Source organism: Haliotis cracherodii, unplaced genomic scaffold (assembly GCF_022045235.1).
Source record: "Haliotis cracherodii isolate W230 unplaced genomic scaffold, xgHalCrac1.p SCAF_4, whole genome shotgun sequence".
In the NCBI taxonomy this organism is placed as follows: domain Eukaryota; kingdom Metazoa; phylum Mollusca; class Gastropoda; order Lepetellida; family Haliotidae; genus Haliotis; species Haliotis cracherodii.
In genome coordinates, this window is record NW_027266297.1 from 1,684,807 (window position 1) to 1,703,984 (window position 19,178).

A 19,178-nucleotide genomic window follows, 5' to 3' on the forward strand; every position below is an offset into this window, starting at 1 on the left:
TCTTAAAAGTTGTTAGTCAATCTGGACTTGGATTCAGTCAATTTCTATATTACTGATATATTTAGACATTTTATAAATTGCCTGAGCGAATCACATTTTACACATTGAGTGTAACATACATGTATACACACCTACAGGTACAAGAGGAACAAAAATGATTTGTCCAATGCAACAGCAAATGAATGAAAACAAAATGCAAATATCATAATAACGACCCACCGAAGTTTTATGTATACATTTGGACAGTTTCCTTGTTCGAGGAATGTATCCGTGAACATTCACAAATAGGAACAATATCCCATACGTCTGCAGCTGTGCAAATAAATTTATTCGACTTCACATGGCTCTGTTACATTCAAATGTTTTAAAATATATACATATAGCGTTTCTGGATATTATAACCCGTGTTCGTTTCTCAACTGATCACAAAGTTTGTTTCAGATGTTTCACAAAGGTGTCTAGTCTCATCGGTCAGCACGTGTGACAATTATGTTCATGATGTCCATGGTGCTTTATAAATATCCATGGAGTTAGAAAGCAATGAACAATCAATAAACGTATTATCGGCTAACCCTTTGAACCAAGTATGTTGTTTTTACATCGGCACTTCACGCCATGATATGAGTGTATTCCGTCTGCTTTAGTAAACCTACACATGTAAACACTTACAAATCCACTGTGCAAGATAACAGTGATTAATCAATGAACGTATTTTCTGTGGAACTTTTGATGGCGAGGAATGATCCGTTTACAAAAAAGTAAATGAACTGATCACTCCTCTTGCTGGGCTGCGACGTGAATATTACATAACATACATTTCACCTCACTTCAAACCTGGATTCAGATGAAATAATTACCCCAGACACAAGACACAACAGCCAAATGGGAACCGTTGTCAGGTAATCTGAGTAGTGCTACCACTAACTATACCTGTAATAGGTTCATTAACTGAGCAAAGACACAGGGTTATGCCAGAAAACGTGGATAACAACAAGAGATAGCAATCGTATTATCCGCGCAATCCCAAATCCGAAAATGCTTTCACTGCTGGGATACCATTTTTTAAACTATAAAAATAAACTGACGGCCAAAAGAAACGTTACCAACGATATTTCTATGATAAAATATGACCAACACAAATTGAAGCAGCAATAACAATTAACACGTCCCATTTTAATTCTGGAAACCCTAAACGCCAGAAACTCTACGGTCTTTTCCCAGTGTCGGTCAAAGGTATTTACAAAAATAAGCATGCTGTTTTCATGGGAACATACTAAGGAAGAAAAAATGAAAAAATAAAGAGTTCAAAAACTCAATATTTACACCATCTCGCCCATGGGCCAATTATTGTATTGTAGAAATTCATCATTCAGAACCGTAAAATTGCTAATTCAACAACAAAGTCCTTGACCTCCAACAGGGACATTTCTTGACACGGGGTCATTCGTCTAGTATTCGATCAACAACATTGGTTACAACTTTAAGGTGACGACGGCCCAGACCGTTCAAAACGGGATGTGACCTCCATGAGCGGCAATGCATCTTCGAATGCGGCGTCGAACTGAGTAGACAAGCGTCCTCACATCGACCGCAGGTATCCGATTCCATTCCTCACGGAGGGCAACGATCAACACTTGTCTCGTGAAGGGAGGATGTTGACGTTTCCGAAGACGACGACCCAGCTGGTCCGAGATGTTCTGTGGGTGACAGATCTGGTGATCGAGCTGGCCACGGCAGGACAGTCACGCTGTTGGCGTTGAGGAAGTCTCTAGTAATACGGGCTTTATGGGGTGTGGCGTTATCTTGTTGGAACACCGTCCGTTGTTGACGCTGGATGAAAGGAAGAACCACTGGCCGTACGATATTGTCAATGTAGCGTTGTGCTGTCAGATTGCCTTCGATGATGAGAAGTTCCGTCTTCTCGTCCCTGCAAAAGCCGCCCCAGACCATCACACTTCCGCCCCCGTAAGGTTCCACCTCCTGGACACAACAAGGAGCCGTACGTTCACCACGTCGTCGATAAACTCGCGTCCGCCCATCAGGTTTGAAGAGTTGCAACCTGCTCTCGTCACTTAACAGCACTCGCCGCCAATCCCTTTGTTGCCATCGCTGAGTTTGCCTGCACCACGTCAATCTGGCACGTCGATGTTGACGGGTCAAGGTCATGCCCTTGAAAGGGCGATAAACCCGGAGACAATAATGTCGTAGTCGTCTGGTCACTGTTTGTCTGCTGACCGGATGTCCTAAGCTGTTGGCAGCTGATGACGTCACAGTAAGAAATCTGTTCCTCGGATGAAGTACCCGTAAAAAGCGGTCACCCTGCGGGGTCATGACCTTTGGTCTGCCACTCCGTGGTCTGTCTGCGGTTCTGCCAGTCTGTCGGAGACGTGCGACCAGTCTGGAGCAGTTTATGTTAATGGCAACCGCTCTCTGTGTCGCTCCAGCATACATATGGCTCTCTCCCTCTGGACAGCGGTGGGGCGGTCGGGTAGCCTAGTGGTTGAAGCGTTCGCTCGTCACGCCGAAGACCCGGGTTCGATTCCCGACATGGGTACAATGTGTGAAGCCCATTTCTGGTGTCCCCCGCCGTGATATTGCTGGAATATTGCAAAAAGCGGCGTAAAACCATACACACCCACTCACTCACTCTGGACAGCGGTCAGTCTTGGCATGTTCGTTGGTGTTAATCATCGCAACCATTGATAGGGAACAGATCCGTGCGTAATTTATACCCGTGATTGCACGATAATCTGGGAAAGAATGTTTTATAAAAATGCTGAAAAACACCAATATTTCCCCAAATCCGTAAAGCACGTGTAAAGAACGACAGAAAACATGAAGGCTGTATTCGTGAAATGTGTTCTTTACTGTTTTTGAACAGGTTGGCATCTTTGTTTTAAAGTGACAAATCAGTTAATGTTGGTAACGTTTCTTTTGGCCCTCAGTTTATAACCATCTGGGGTATTTCCAAATAACGACATCCGATGATCTTCCATCGTTGTTTTTGTCCGTTTGTTTAGGCTGACGAAATTAATTAACATGCGCCCTGTGTCTGAAATTCAGAGATTACAGGTAACCAATCAGTGTTCTTGAACACAGTAGTCCAGTCTCTTGTCACACTCAGTTGCGTCAGCGAGCAAATCGGCAGATAGTGAACCCCAGCTGGCAGTGTTAGACAGCCGAGAAGAAGATTAGTGCCCCTTTAAACCTACAAGCCGGGATATAACTGAAATATAAATACTGTTCAAAGCAGTGTTAAGCCAAACTCACTCACTTATTCAGAGCCATGCCGGTCCACCAGGCTTGATATTGGGGGTACTTTTCCAGTATAAGCATGCCTGTCATTTGCATGTTATGGCCGCAATAAATTAATAGTTACAGTTTGATTGATTTTTTAAAAACATGGGAGACAGGAGTCATTTAAATTTAACGTTTTATTTTGTTCTTATCGACCTACTTTAGGCATATGTGTACAATTGCTGTCGACGGATGCGATTCACATGCATCATGTGTGTTCAGTAGGGCTACGTGTACGGAGTATTGTATCAGGTAAAGAAAGTAGAAACACTCATATTAACGATACTTCTATTTCTAGGAATTTGAGGGCATTAAAATAATGTAAGGCAGGATGTTTTGTTGTCAGGCGGGAGCGGATGAACATCAATTTATTAAAGTAGCGAATATGGTATCGTATAAAAACAAAACAAAAAAACCATCGGACAATATAATTTTATCCGAATGCTACAAATTGGTCTGTGAGAATTTTCTTTTAATGAATATTCTAGCCGTGTATAAATTTGCCTCATTGAGAAACTCACTGGCTTGTGATTATTTCTGTAACTCACAGTGTAGCCGCGAATAGCTGCAATACTGCTGATGCGGCTTTAAGCAATATTACTCACTCACTCACTGACGGTGATAGTTAATGTTTTCACCATCATTGGAGATTCATGCACACAATTTCTTTTGTAAATTATATTGAGCATGTTGAGGGTTTTATTATAAAGTACATAGGAAACTGTAACAACGGGAGATGACTCAGACTTTGTGTATGTAAATTACATAGCATTTCCAAGCTCAAGTCATAAGTTTGCTAAATGCTACTTGGAGAATGAAGAGCATGAAATGAAGCATGACCAAAGGATTACTAACGTGCGCATGGGCCTTGACCTTATGATATTACGCATGCGCACGGACAGTGTCTAAAACGCGAGAACACGAGAACGCGAGATCGCGAGAAAATGAAATGAAAATGAAATTTCATACTTAACCGACGTTGGTGAACACAATTTTCCATGAGGTCATTTTTGGAATGACGCAAAAGCAACCACCTCGACTTTACGCGAACACGATTCCGATAAGAGGCACCTGTTCGGTCATTTCTTCGACAGAAACAAATATACATACATATGTACTCCCAATCCAGTGACTGACATCAAGGTCATTGGGATACGATGACATGCATCAAGCAAGCGAGCGAACCCGTTAATAACAAGACGAGCACAGTCGCCTTTTACGGCAAGCATGGGTTGTTGAAGCCTGTATCCGAGGTATGGAATACGGAGTTGGGTGTCTCAAACTCTGCAGTGCCAGGATGTGCCAGGGAGGGACGAAAACCTGTACCCGGGAAACAGGAGAGTGTACAGACGGATGTCGGGAAGGGTGGAAGGTGGGAGAGGCATGAAAAAGTATCTTACTCCGCCTAATTGTTTGTCTTTAGAATTACTACATATACCATTTTGAATATGTCCATAGAAGCATGGAGGCCCACTGCACACCTGATTGTTCTTTGTTAACAGAAATCCACCTGAGTAACAGGTGATTCCCACTGCAAACATTTATTCACCTAAAAAAGGACACATTGCAGTTGGTTCTTGGTAGAGAGATTTCATTTCAGAGTGTATATTCAATAAAATTCAAATATAGTCCTGTTATCTCCTACTACGGAATCTATTGAGAACTGAGATGAAATTATATTATTTAGCTATCTAAGTACCATAAATTGCCCAAGCAATTATGCATTGTATATATGTATCCTAGCGTTATATCAACAAACTCACAAACTCAATGCTATATAGCCAATATACACATGCACAAAAGTTAAGCGCCACCATATTCATAGTCTCTTGATTTCACGTGTGGGAATCAGAAATACGAAATATGATGATGTTTGACTGAATTAGTCTTCCATAGTTTCACGAACCCAAATTTGTCCAGATACCACAAGAAAGGCGTGCTTTACGTGTTGCTATAAATAGTGAAATTCAAGTTTCAGGCACGTAGTTGCATTTTGCTCCTGTGTGAGATTCCCCTTCCAATAGAGGTTGAAAATCAGCCATGCTGAGGAGAAAGTTAACGAACGGTGAAAGATGGCACGTGAAAGGCATGAAAAATGCTGACATGTCATGCAGGGCCATTGCAAGACAAATGGGTCGTCATCACAGTTTTATCACTCGTTTGATTGTCAAACATGGCCAAATCAATGATGTCAATGATAGGCATAGCTCTGGTACAGAGAGGATAGACGTCTTTTCAGGATAGTCAGACGAAATCCATTTGCCACTTCAACAGATTTAAAACTGCAGTGGATTACCCACTCTCGACGATGACCGTAAGGCATCGCCTCAGAGCGGCTGGTTATAACGCCAGAAGACAAGTAAAACGTCCTCAACTGACTGGGAGGCACATGCGGAATCGTCTGATATGGAGTCGTGTCCGTAGTCGATGGAACTTGGCCAACTGGAGAAGGATCCATTAGTCTGACGAGTGTCGAATGCTGCTACGAACAGTTGATGGTCGAATACGTGTTTTGAGGCAACGTAACACTCATTTTGCACCAAGGAACATCCAGAAGACCTCAGCATGTGGCGGGGGTCTGTCATGATATGGGGTTGTGTTTCCTTCGGCTGCAAACTTCCGCTGGTGACAATTCGTGGAAAACTAAATGGCCAACAATACCAAGATGCCGTTCTTCGTCCAGTGGTATACGCAGTCCCTCATTTTGACAGCCATCATCTTCAGACAAGACGTGTTTACATGGACGACAATGCTAGACCCCACAGATCATGGGCAGTTTTGGCTTATTTGCGTCAAGAAGCTATTGCCACTCTTCCTTGGCCGGCTTGTAGTCAGGATCTTAAGCCGATTTATCATCTCTCGGACATTCTTGGCCGGAAAATCAGACATCGTGATCCCCCAGTTCAAAACGACTTGTCATGAGTATGATCATGAGGCGTTGGGTTGAAGCTATGGCCAATGTCCGTGGATCATACACACGTTACTGACGTTTCTGTCTTGCAATAGACTCAGCACTCCCTATGGTGTCTATGTGACACCTGATATGGTCTGCTGATATCATGACAGTTACATGACAAAACAAGCTTTTCAATGTTTTCTAATCCTTCAATTTCTGGTCTTCGGTAACATTCCTTTCTGCTCATATTCTTTTGGAACACAAAATAAACTTACATTGGGACAACTTTTGCATCACATGAGGTTTACATATACGGCTTATAACAATCAAACAATTCGTTATGATAGTCATCATTGAGTGCCCAAAGTAACAGCTCACAAATATGGTGGGTGGCGCTTAACTTTTGTGCATGTTTATATTTTGTAACATTTGGATTAGGTTATAAGGTCAGTTTGATAACTCGTCAGTATGACATGTTTATCTCTACATCAAAATATGCCCCTTTCTTTTATAACCAATATTGTTTCCTGCGGAAAAAAATCATTCCTTGTTATTTCAGGTTTATGTTTATATCCCCTGCATTCGGTTACTCGGGGGAATCACGGGCTAGACATATGCAGGGATTACTTTTGAGAGAAAGTGGTTTATGTTTTACAGATAATATGTGATACTGTGATGTCTGTATGACACCAAGTATAAATGTAGCATGTCCGTAATTCTGTTCTAAGCACAATACATCAAGCAACTGAAGCAGGATACCCTAACACGAAGACCCAATGTGTATGTGTTTCAGTGTGTAGTTCTGGTACATTTGGTGCCAACTGTACTGAAAAATGTGGACAGTGTCGTGACTCCAAGAACTGTCACCATGTGAACGGTGCCTGCCCGAGTGGATGCACTGACGGATGGACTGAATACACCTGCACACAAAGTAACACACATTAATACATCAAGTATATTCGTCTCACACGTTAATACATGTACGTGTGGGTACACTGTTGCATCTGTTCAAATTAACGTAATCATCTCTTCTTTCTTAAAGCGTTATTTTCTTAATAGAGAACATAATTAAACATTTCAGTCTTATTTCTGGTCGTAATTTTAGGTTGCAACAGAAAGTTTATCCACGGTATTTACATTAACTCCAAAAATTCGGAAAACGAACCAAATTGTGAATTCAGAATATAGAACTATTATTTCCCAGTCATCTGTTTCCAAGGAAAGTTTTATTGTATTAATATTAATACAATGCCAATCCTGGTATGTGTATAGAATGCAGTTTTGGGAGTAATTCTATTACAATAAGTAAATTGCAACGGTTCAACACAATGTCATACTTATCCGCTATTGTCAACAACTCATAAACAAAGCTTTATCAGTGAATTACATGGCTTATTGACTTGTCTTTCCATGTGTTTTGGGCAGGATACGCTCACTTTTTCGAAAAAACACGCCATGATCACTGTTTGATACTGATTCATAATTATATGCTTATGCTAAATTCGTAATCGTAAAATAATTACTGCTCTTGGAATTTATTCCTTGTGATTATTGTGTGAGTGAGTTGAGTTTGACAGTGCTTGTAACATTAATCAAGTCATATATGGCGTGTCAGAATACTGTGAGAGGAAAGGGAAGTAAGCGGACGTCAAACGCCGATACAGCGTCACAGCACAATTGCTTTCCTGCACCCATAGAGTCAATGTACTACAATTTTCGTAATATTTGTAACTAGTTACATTAAGTTATTCAAAGATGCTAATTTAGCTTATACCGTAATGATGGGGAAGTGAGTGCATGACAGAGGTCGGTCAAACGCCCCTTTGAACAGTACTCCAGGCGTGTCAGCTTATTTGCACGAAAAATCCCAGAAGTAAGGCAGGTGTAAGCCGTCTACCATTTCATAAGCATGGGCATGGTGCTAATCGGGAAGATGGACGCGACTGAGCACAGAGAAATGCAGCACCATAGACGACTGTGCCGCCCGTGTATGAATGTTGCCGCTTTTATATATACATATAGATTTTTTTTCGATATTGACATTATTGACATCATGATCGTGTGCAGCTGGTATGGTGTACATGAAAGCATATATACTTCATCGATGAACCAAAAGGAACTGCTGTGAAAGAGAGCGTGCGTTTTTTTTCCGTTGTTATGTTCGTGGAAGATAATATGAATAATCGCAATGAAAACGAACATACTTTCTTTCGGCACAGTGTCTTATTTTTATATGACATATTTATATTTTTCTGTTCTAGCAATCAGTATGCCTATGCCGAGTAATGCCGGTGCCATTGCGGGTGCCATTGTTGCTGTCCTCGCTGTATTGGCCATCATTGTTGTGGTTGTGGTTGTCTTTAGGTAATGAGCACAACACACGTATCATGCAGTATCTCGGTATGAATGAAGACTAAATGAAGGACTCGCGTGTGTGTTAAATTATAGTAAAAGCGTATGGCAATTACCAATTGTAAATCGTAGTGAATGTTTAGCGACACAAGGATGAAGAAACCTAACCCAGGAATAATTTAGGGCTGGATATGACATAGGTCATGCTTACTGAGGAATACGAAGCGACTGCACAATTCAGAGTAGAGACTACAAGACGATACTGCAAGGTTTGGTTGCCCATGGTTGTATTACTCATCATTGTTATCTGACTTGTGGATGACAGTTGGCAAAAAGCCCACACCAATGACCCACTCAAATTTGAAATTTACGAAAGAGAACTACTTTGTCTTGTTCAAAACTCCATACGTTGCCAAACCAAGCTGAATGTGAGGAAACCCAATGTTGCAAAGGTTGTAGACGTTCACTGATCACTGATCACTGTTCACAAACAGTAAAGAACAAGCCAGATACTATCATGATCACGACGAATCCTGGATTCCTAGTAGTTCATGAATGTGAAATTATATCAAATGATAATTATCTATAGGAACAACTTTCAATGGAATATTATAAAGACCGCGACAGCATATATAAATGTTCTGAACAAAAGATCCAGCCCATAATCCTGCAATGAAAAACCTGTAGTACTGTCTACCTTTTTCAGCTATTACATAAAGGGTGAATTATCATATCAAATTATATAACAATGTTTAGCATACACAACAAATAGAGATCAGGTTTCATAAAACTGCATTTTTAGAAAATTACTATGTGATTGTGTGCAACCAAAAATATAACAATTTGGTTTCTTTGATCAGAAGGCGGAAGAGTCACCCGAAGCGGTCTGATGATCACACAGACATGTTCAAAATACACAAAGGTTGGTGGCAGGGACAACAGTTGGCCTGAAGAATTGTTGAATTTCATATAATGAAAATTGGATCATTTAGAAATGATGTACTTAACATGTACCAGTTTCTTGACCAGGTCTGAAAGACAAACAAACCATGATTTCATACCTGTATAGATATGCATGTATCAATATATACTGTATATTCATGCAAAGTTCCCTACATGTATCTGTTTTTCACATGATAGGCCACATATCTGACAAAGGACTTGAAAACTCAGCGCATAAAGGTGTAGTGGAAGAGGACGAGGACGATTTAAAGGAGGACCAGAATATGGAGGACCACAGTGCCACGTACTACAACATAGCGAGTGCTCCTGCATTGACGGTGGTGTCTGTAGATCAGCTGGGGGAGCGGATCAAGGAACTGCAGGTGCCCGTCGGGGGATTCCAGGCCGAGTTTCAGGTCAGCTGGATCAACATTATTGTATAAAACCGACACATATATACATTAAGGGATGTGTACATCAATTTATATTCATTTCTTGAATAATGATAAAATACGAGGGCTGGTCGAAAAGTTCTAAGCCTGACTAACTTTTAACTATGGGCCATAAGAAACTGAAACCGTTTGTGTATTAGTGACAGCCAGTTGAACGTGATAGGGGTCTATATGGACACATCAATGGAGTACCGAGGAGTCATCATTTTGTTTTACTTTAGAGAAAAGTATTCCCCAAGAAATGCATGACCCCATGTCACAAGTTTATGGGGATAAGTGTACTAGCTATTCCACTGTTGGGTAGCTATGTGTAAAGCTAGGTCTGGACGTCCGCAACTTCCATCAATGAAGATTCAACCAAAGAGATAGCAAATGTGTGATCCTTGTTGATTATTTTGAAAGTCAAAAGATAACCAGTGCCTCCTGTGCAGATTTAATTCATTCCCTAGGAGATTGTATCAAAGAAAAGCGGCAAGGAATGTGGACTGCTGGAGTTATACCACTTCATGACAATGCGTCTTCTCACACCTCTCGCTTGATGTGCAACAATATGGGTTCGAGGAGCTTCCTCATCCTCCAGACTCGCCAGACCTTGCACCAAGTGATTTCCATCTGTTTCCTAAACTGAAAGAACACCTTCGTGGAAAGCTGTCTGAACAGGTTTTTCAGGGTTGCTTCAAAAAACTTCTTTCTGACTGGAACTGAAATGCTGCACTCTCGATAAGAGAAGTGTATTGAAACGCAGTGCTATTTCAGAAATATAAACACCTTCACAATTTTTGATTTTCTTTGTTAGACTGAGAACCTTGTGACAAGCCCTCATATCTAAAAGCATAGATGTGAAGCATATTTTGCAGAAATGACATTCAGTTGCCATCTAACACAATGAAATGTATTTGCATGACGATCGCATTCTGTTTCTTGTTAGTAGTTTTATCAACTGTATGATGTCTTCTAGCATGTGGTCCGGGCTATTTGTACACACATATATATGGCTTATCAACCATCCTGTATCGATTTCAAGGGGATTGGATGTAATAACCATATGTTCCTTCATTTTTCGCAGAAGCTGTCCACCACCTTCACCCGACCTTACAAAAACTCCCAGCTGGAGGAAAACAAGGGCAAGAACAAATACATAAGTTATTACCCATGTGAGTGTCTCAGAGTGTCAAGAATAAATAGAGGTGACATTGTAATATTGGGCTTTTCATGTGATAATAGCACTCATGATAGTGTGTGATATGTGTCATTACACCTTTCTCAATATGAGCATAGGCATCGAATCAACAAAGATCCATGTTTGTATGTATATTCTGTATGTATTAGATGTATGGTTTTGACTGTGTTATAAAATCAGCTGAACCTTTTCCATCTTTATAAAACAATGGCTGCTAAAAGCAGAGTCGATTGTATAATCCTGACTATATCATCAGTATGTGTGTGTATGAATACTTATCAAATAGTTACAATTACAATTCATATTATAAATATCAAATGTTGATTTCGAAAAGTATACTGAATTTCTAACGTTCTCAAAGAATGTGCTTTTCCTCTTCTACCTATGGCTTCTTTTATTCTCCGGCGTTGACGTAGTTTTGGATATGAATACAACTAAGATGATGAGGTTTACATTTCATTGTTCTTCATTACAACATGACTTATATACAATTGGTGATACTCAGAGTAAACGTTCTCTTGACTGTCATCCCACTGTGTTATTTAAATATCAGTTCATTTGACCCTAAATCCATGGGCAAGCCTGTCTGAACGCATTCTCATACACGTGTTCATATGTACATTTTAAATTCACTTTTGTATTTCATACAGGCAACAGTGTTGTGTGTTTAGCTCTCCAAATTAAATCTCTGTCCATGCCATACCAGAAACATGTAGTACGCTCAACTAGGTACATTTTGGAAGTTATATGACGTGCATAACCTTTATTCCTATTGTATAGTCCCATACATTACAGATGATGCCACTCGAGTCGTGTTGAAGGAGGTGCCAGACCAGCCTGGTTCCGACTACATCAATGCCAGCTACATCGATGTGAGTAGGATATCATGTTTCTTTCTTGATAATTGTGGATTTGTAAAATTGTCATTACTGTCAAAATTCTTACTATAGTGTCAGTACTACATGTACATGTATGTATCTGTTAAAAGACCTGCGAACATCCGTAATAGAATAGTTCTTCACCAACACATGTTTGCCGTAAAATGCGACTATGCTTGTCGTAAGAGGCGACCAACCGGATCGGGTGGTCAGGTTCGCTGACTTGGTTGATGCATGTTATTGTATCCCAATTGAGCGGATCGATGCTCATGATATCAATAACTGGATTGTATGGTTCAGACTCGATTATTTATAGACCGCCGTCACACAGCTGGAATATTGCTGAATGCCTCGTTAAACATTAACAAAAATCTGTTAATTCTTTTTTTAATAGGGACATTCTCAACCCAAAGCCTACATAGCAGCACAAGGTACTGTTATTTATATTTATAATCGTGTAGTGGTCTATCCTGGTACTAACACATGTGTAATGGTCTAGCTATCCTGGTACTAACACACGTGTAATGGTCTATCCTGATACTTACACACGTGAAGTGGCCTATCCTGATACTTACACACATGTACTGGTCTATCCGGGATCTTACACACGAGTAGTGGTCTATCCTGGTACTTACACGCGAGTAGTGATCTATCCTGGTACTTACACGCGAGTAGTGGTCTATCCTGGTACTTACACGCGAGTAGTGATCTATCCTGGTACTTACACACGAGTACTGGTCTATCGTGGTACTTACACATGCGTAGTGGTCTATCCTGGTACTTATAGACGAGTAGTGGTCTATCTTGGTACGTACACACGGGTAGTGGTCTATCCTGGTGCTTACACTCTATCTATCCTTTTGGTAATAATGAATCACCTAATCACAAAATAGGCTGAGAGGCTACTGTGAGAAAATTTCGAATACGAACTGTTGCATGTTTACAGCTCTACATGAACCATACCAGAGATACGTATACGAACAAGTGGAACACATATGATTAGCTGACACATTAAAGACAGAGGAATCCGTTTTATTCGATATGAATATGTGAAATTGTCTTAATTCAAAGCCCTCATTCGGCATCAGTGTGGCTAGTAATTTGATTCCTAGGGTTTACTCCAACATAACCACAAAGTCTCACATATCTGTCATCTACAGCTCCAAACAAGAAGACCCTGACTGACTTCTGGAGGATGATCTGGGAACAGAACTGTACACGAATCGTCATGCTGACAAATCTCAAGGAGTTGGGAAGGGTACGTTTCAGAAAACAACCATTTATCATTGAAGGGTAGATGATAAGTCAAACATAATGTCATTATAATGACAAGAACATCATGGTGTTGACTTTCAAGCATTATCATGTCATGATTTTGTAACCTAACTAGCATTATTCATTGTGACAGAGCGTTCAACCAAATTATCTTTTAGCTAGTCTATTTGACACATATGTTATAATTACCATTTGTTACCACGTGCTGCAGCAACCTATGGCTTGCAAGTTGGTTTCCGCTCAAGATCAGTTGCAAACATTTCAGTAAATGCTTTGGGTTTTCAAAACTGAAATACGGACCAGTCAATGGTAATATCAAATAAAGACCATAGAATGACAATATGTCATCTAATCGTAGGTGAAGTGCGAAGCATATTGGTCAGATACATCAGACATGCCTGTGGGAGACTTCATCATATCTGTGACCGACTCCAGAAGGCGGGCTAACTGGGTCGTCAGGGAACTACAGGTTACAGAGACAAAGGTAAGCCATCCATTTTTTTCTGACAAAGATTCAGATAGTAATTACAAACGGATTTAGCTGCAAACATCAATGTTTTCGAACAAGTAACCTCACTAATCGCGGCATCATAGTAAGTCCTGGAACCATTGCCTTGATATAGCACAAAGCTCAGTTTTGCACAATTTCAGACAAACACAAGTCGATGTTTCCACCATTTCCACTTCACAACATGGCCGGATCATGGAACTCCTGAGGAGACGGCCTTGACTGAGTTTCTGTGGCTGGTCAGGACGGCACCAACCACACAGCATGACCCTCTGTTGGTACACTGCAGGTAAAGAAATTGTCTCTGGTTATATCGAAAACAATGTTCCTTATAGTGGTAAGCGCTGTCAAAATCTGATTGGAAAACATAAATTACATTACACTAAATCAGGTATTTTCGTAAACAGGTTTAATGCCATTGACAGACAGTACTCATGCTGTTGCTCTTTAATACAATGTCATTATAATAAGTTTCATATTTCAACTATTGGCGGAACTGATTTCATGGATACTGTATTAATTTGTATGCGAGTAGATACACACTATATTAATTCATTCTTTAGTGCTGGGGTCGGCCGGACAGGGACTTACATCGCCGTGGACTACCTGTTGGACCAGGCACTGGCTGAAGATAGGGTGGATGTATTTGGTTGTGTCTCGAGGATGAGAGACCAGAGGAAGGGCATGATACAGACCAAGGTGGGACACTGTCATCATATATAACGCTTTGCAATGACGGGTATTTTCTGTACAAGTCATGAATCTTATATATGTCAATTACTTACCTTTAACTATTTGCTTTACATTGTAAACATATAAATATGATATATACTAGTCGAATATTACCCAACGCAACCATGCTGGTGTTAAATGGTGACGTCAGTGTCACTGAGAGTGTAATTTCTTATTATCTTGTCACTGGAATTCTCGAATATCTGTCGAAGCATATGCTACAGGACGCAAAAGACATAATATAAGTCATCAGAAAATGACAAATCCCCCGGCCCCTACAGATTCGAAAGAACAAATTATTCTCAATGGAGTTTATGTCCAACTTCTTTCCCCCAAAAAATTATAAAATAAAAATCCGGAAAATTACAAAAATATCAAAAGTCACCACTTCAGTATGTGTCTGGTAGATTTGCCACGTTTCGATCAAATACACTGATTGGTTTTCGAGTTCTGCCCCTGAAAAAATAATGATTACGGACAGACAAACGGACAGACCGACGGACAGACAGACTAGCTGATCGCTATATCCCCCCGCATTATATGGATAATTAGTAGTGATGAGACAAGGTGTACGTGAAAACACATTGAATCTGTTATACGGGTATCCTCAAAGTAATAAAGAACGTTTTATTAACTTTGAAAATCTCTCGACCATTGCTTCATTCTTGCCCGCTTAATTTCATTACCATATTCAACTATTGAATGTTTTATTGCATTAGGAGCAGTACACATGTGTTTATATGGCCCTGTATGAAACACTCGAATTTGGTAATACTGCCATCAGCGTTGAGGACTTCAGAAACAGACGAAATGTGAAAGGAACATTCAGCATGGAGCGAATGACAGTCTCCAAGTTAGTAGAGGTAGGTGCTTAGTTGAAAATCAACCTTGATCAGTTCTATTTGACAACATTTGCACACAGTAACGTAAAAATGAAACCTGGACTTAATAACGCCTACATTGTGACAGCAAAAGCTCAAACAAATGTTCGAATTGTTGTAGACCCTGAACACAGAAAGGAAGGAGCAGTCCCAGGGTGAGTATAGACGGTGGGACAGATTAATTTCATCAGATACACTCAGTAAGTATCTAATAAAAAACTTTCTCGTCTTATGTCAAGTGTTATAAGAACCATATCATTATTATCTATATTAAATTTATTTAATATGTTCATTGATTTTTTTCCATAATCAGACGAAGAAAGACTTATTATGAAATTTTCAGAACTCAGCGTTAAAGGTCGTTTGTGGATAAATGGACGCTCAGACATCCTAGCTGTCAGCTCACGGGTAAAATCATTGTATTTGGTTAAAGACAGATCAATAAAATACCTACAAACGTCATGTTGTTTGAACATGATTCTATTAGCTGAATGAGTCCCCAAGAAAACACATGTAAACGACTGTGGAACGGATTATGCTAGGTAAATGAGGCACCAAGAAAAAACCTGTACACGACAGTGATGTTTGTACTAGATCTTTGTTTGTACTATCTGTTAAACGAGTATTTTAGAAAGTACATGTAAACGACAGTGTATTTTACAACGAGTTGTTTTGTTAAACGAGGTGTCAAGAAAAATGTGACAGGAGCTCAGACATATAAGTATAAAGTTCAAGTTCCTATTCGCAAGCCTTGCACGATTCTTCAATTATGTAGCATGTCAGTCAACTTATTCTTAATTATGTGAAATAAAATGGTACATGTATTTTCATTATCCCCCCTTTAGTCCCACCTGTCTGTGAAAGGCTACCTGCTCACTGAGGCCCCTTCCGTCACCACGGCGTCTCTGTTCTGGAAACTCACAGATGAACAGGAGTCTTCCACTGTCATTGTCCTGCCAGACTCACACCAGGTAGGTCATGTTAATCCAATTGTGACACCCATTTGTGTACATACTCCAATTCCATCGTTACTAGATTTTCAAACTTAACTCATTTTTGTCAGAGTCTGTCCGGTTTTGTGCCATCGACAGGAGACAGCCTTGATCTTGGTCCTGTCAATGTCAGATGCTCCAGAGAGACCACCGTCAGTACAGACATCACACTCTTGAACATCCACAGACAGATGGAGGTAGGTTCACAATTAACTGAGGAACTCTTATTAACATCACACTTATTACCCTGGCTCAGATCAGCTGGAAAACACACAATGATTAGACCATTGGGCTTGCAATGGTAGTGTGAATTAATGATGAAATACAACGTTTGTCTGAAAAAACTAGTATGTAATTGATATGTAACAAAAATATTTTGGTCGACGCCAGTGACTTTATTTGTGCTGTTGTTCAATGCGACCTTAGTGCTGAGGTCATCGTTATTCTCTTACCTTAACATTTGCTTACGACAGCTGTAGCGCTAAGGTGTGTGTGTGTGTGTGTGTGTGTGTGTTTATCTCATTGAGTGGTCCGATGTCAGTAAAATTGTATGCAGATTGGCTGCATATCCTTCCTGGTTTTACTTCAAAGGAAGTCATACAAAATTTCCCGATGGCGATTTTCTTTGACGAAGCACACACCTACCTAATCTCAAGTAGAGGTTATTGAAATTATAACTTTTCGATATTCGTTTACTGAACAGAATTCCCCAACAGCACTTGTGCATGTGTATGTCTTGAACATCCTACCCGAGGAATCCCCCTCCACTTTGTTGGAGCTTCTGGAACAAGTCGACCGCCACACAGGGGAGGTCAACCCCCACACGGTTACTGTCATATACAGGTAAGGGACGTACAACTGTACATGAAGCAAGAAATCGGGCCTAGCATGGAATCCAGAATCCAGAAGCATAACTGATATTTAATAAGGACATTTGCACCCGTCACAAACACGTGCAAAGGCAAGTCAATTGTTTACCTGAAAAAGGAGTACATATGTTACAAAATTCAAAATAAAGACTAGCATGGGACATATTTGTATCACTGATGCGTCAAAATAAGAATTTGGATAAGTCACCAGAAGCGTAAACAGGGGCTGAAATAAACATGGAGTGGTTAAAGTGTGTCACCTCCCAAGTTGTTGTTGCATATGACGCCATCTCACATATAATATGCATTCGCATTGTTTTGTCACAGCGATGGCGGCAGACAGAATGGAGCCATGTTATGCATCCTGAGCAATATTGTCCAAGGTTTGAAGCATGACAAACGAGCTGAGATCTACAACAACATCAGAACCATGACCCACTGTCTGGACAAGGACATCACACAGGTAATACCAACTTGAACCTTTTCTCCCATTATCCGAGCAAAGGCATCCATAACTGCATATTAACATCAGTGTGGATTTATTAGAGATAAAGACATGTTCTGCCAACTAATGCCAACTCTAAATAGTTGTTGGTGAGTCATGAGGTTCCCACTTTTGCGCATTATCAATACTATGTCGTAGTGATTCACAAAAAGACATGGCTATGACACAGTCAGAATCGTACATTGGACTTACGATTGGTAGTTACTTCTTACACTTGCGGAATGGGTTTTGTCTTTTTCAGGTTATTGGCACCCCTAAACACTAAAGTAAGATGTACATGTTAATCTTTCTATGAACCTTTTATCATCCTCTTGTCCATTAAGATTCCAAAGCATATATAATATGGGAGAGTGAGTGAGTATGATTTTACGCCACTTTTAGCAGCAATATCACGGCGGTTATATAATATACTTATAATTCTAATTACTATGCTACAAAAATAGGGGACAGTGGGAATCATGCAGAAATATCGCCTGATATAAATGACATTGAAAGGATATGATCACCACTGCTGAGCAGCCTCCAAACTCGATTCCTTTGATAACGCAAGTGAGTGAGTGAACTTCGATTCGTAAGAAAACATGACATTATACCAACTTCGTTTATCCCAGTGCCAGTGATTCCTACACAACTGCTGAATCAAATGACGTGTAGCAAGTTGTGAGATGATACGTCATGTGTAGGCAGTGTTGGGGCTCTTACACGAGTTGCCTGATGCAACCGATCCCTTATCTGAGTGACAGTTTGCAACCGATTTCTTGATGCCATTGCTCTGGCTAATCTGTCTGAAGTCGGAGTTGCCCTTGGGCGTCCAGAGCGGCGTCGATCATTGAAGTGACATGTTTGTTGGCATAAGGCCCATAATGTTTCGGCAACAATATTATAATGTGTCCGCCTCAAACGTCGCTTTCTTCGTGATTTAATTTGTTTAAAAGTGTGTCTTCTTAACGTTTTGTTGCGCTTATAGCGGTAGCGATATGTAACATCGACAAACGGCCTTCACAGGAGATATCACCTGGATGCCGTCAAGCATTGTTAACCATTAGTTGGTGTGATGCACAGTCTGATTGGTCAGCCTCGTTGATTATCATTCAATTTCCGTAAATCCACAAAAGATTCTAAATTTCGTGTGACTGAACAAACATGCTATTGTTTTACAAGACAAGCCAATGATAATTTTGATTTGGGAACTTTAAAGGACGTTCTCGAGTCTGACATGGGTAATGCCAAACTGGAAGAATTCTTGAATGATGGCAATTTTTCATGATGATTCACTCTTCTGCCAAGTGTATGTTAAGATAAGAAAAATAAACGCTGATTTCTTGAATAACATCTTGATGATATAACAGCGTTGATATCGAAAAAAATATTGATTAAAACCGCAGAATAAAAAACCCTCTAATATTACAATCCGTCCAA

The 19,178-nt window shown here is 40.2% G+C and overlaps 1 pseudogene; it reads left to right on the plus strand.

Moving 5' to 3' along the window:
- The window catches only part of LOC139478825 (receptor-type tyrosine-protein phosphatase alpha-like), a 40,965-nt pseudogene that overhangs the window by 18,153 nt on the left and 3,634 nt on the right, over window positions 1–19,178 (plus strand).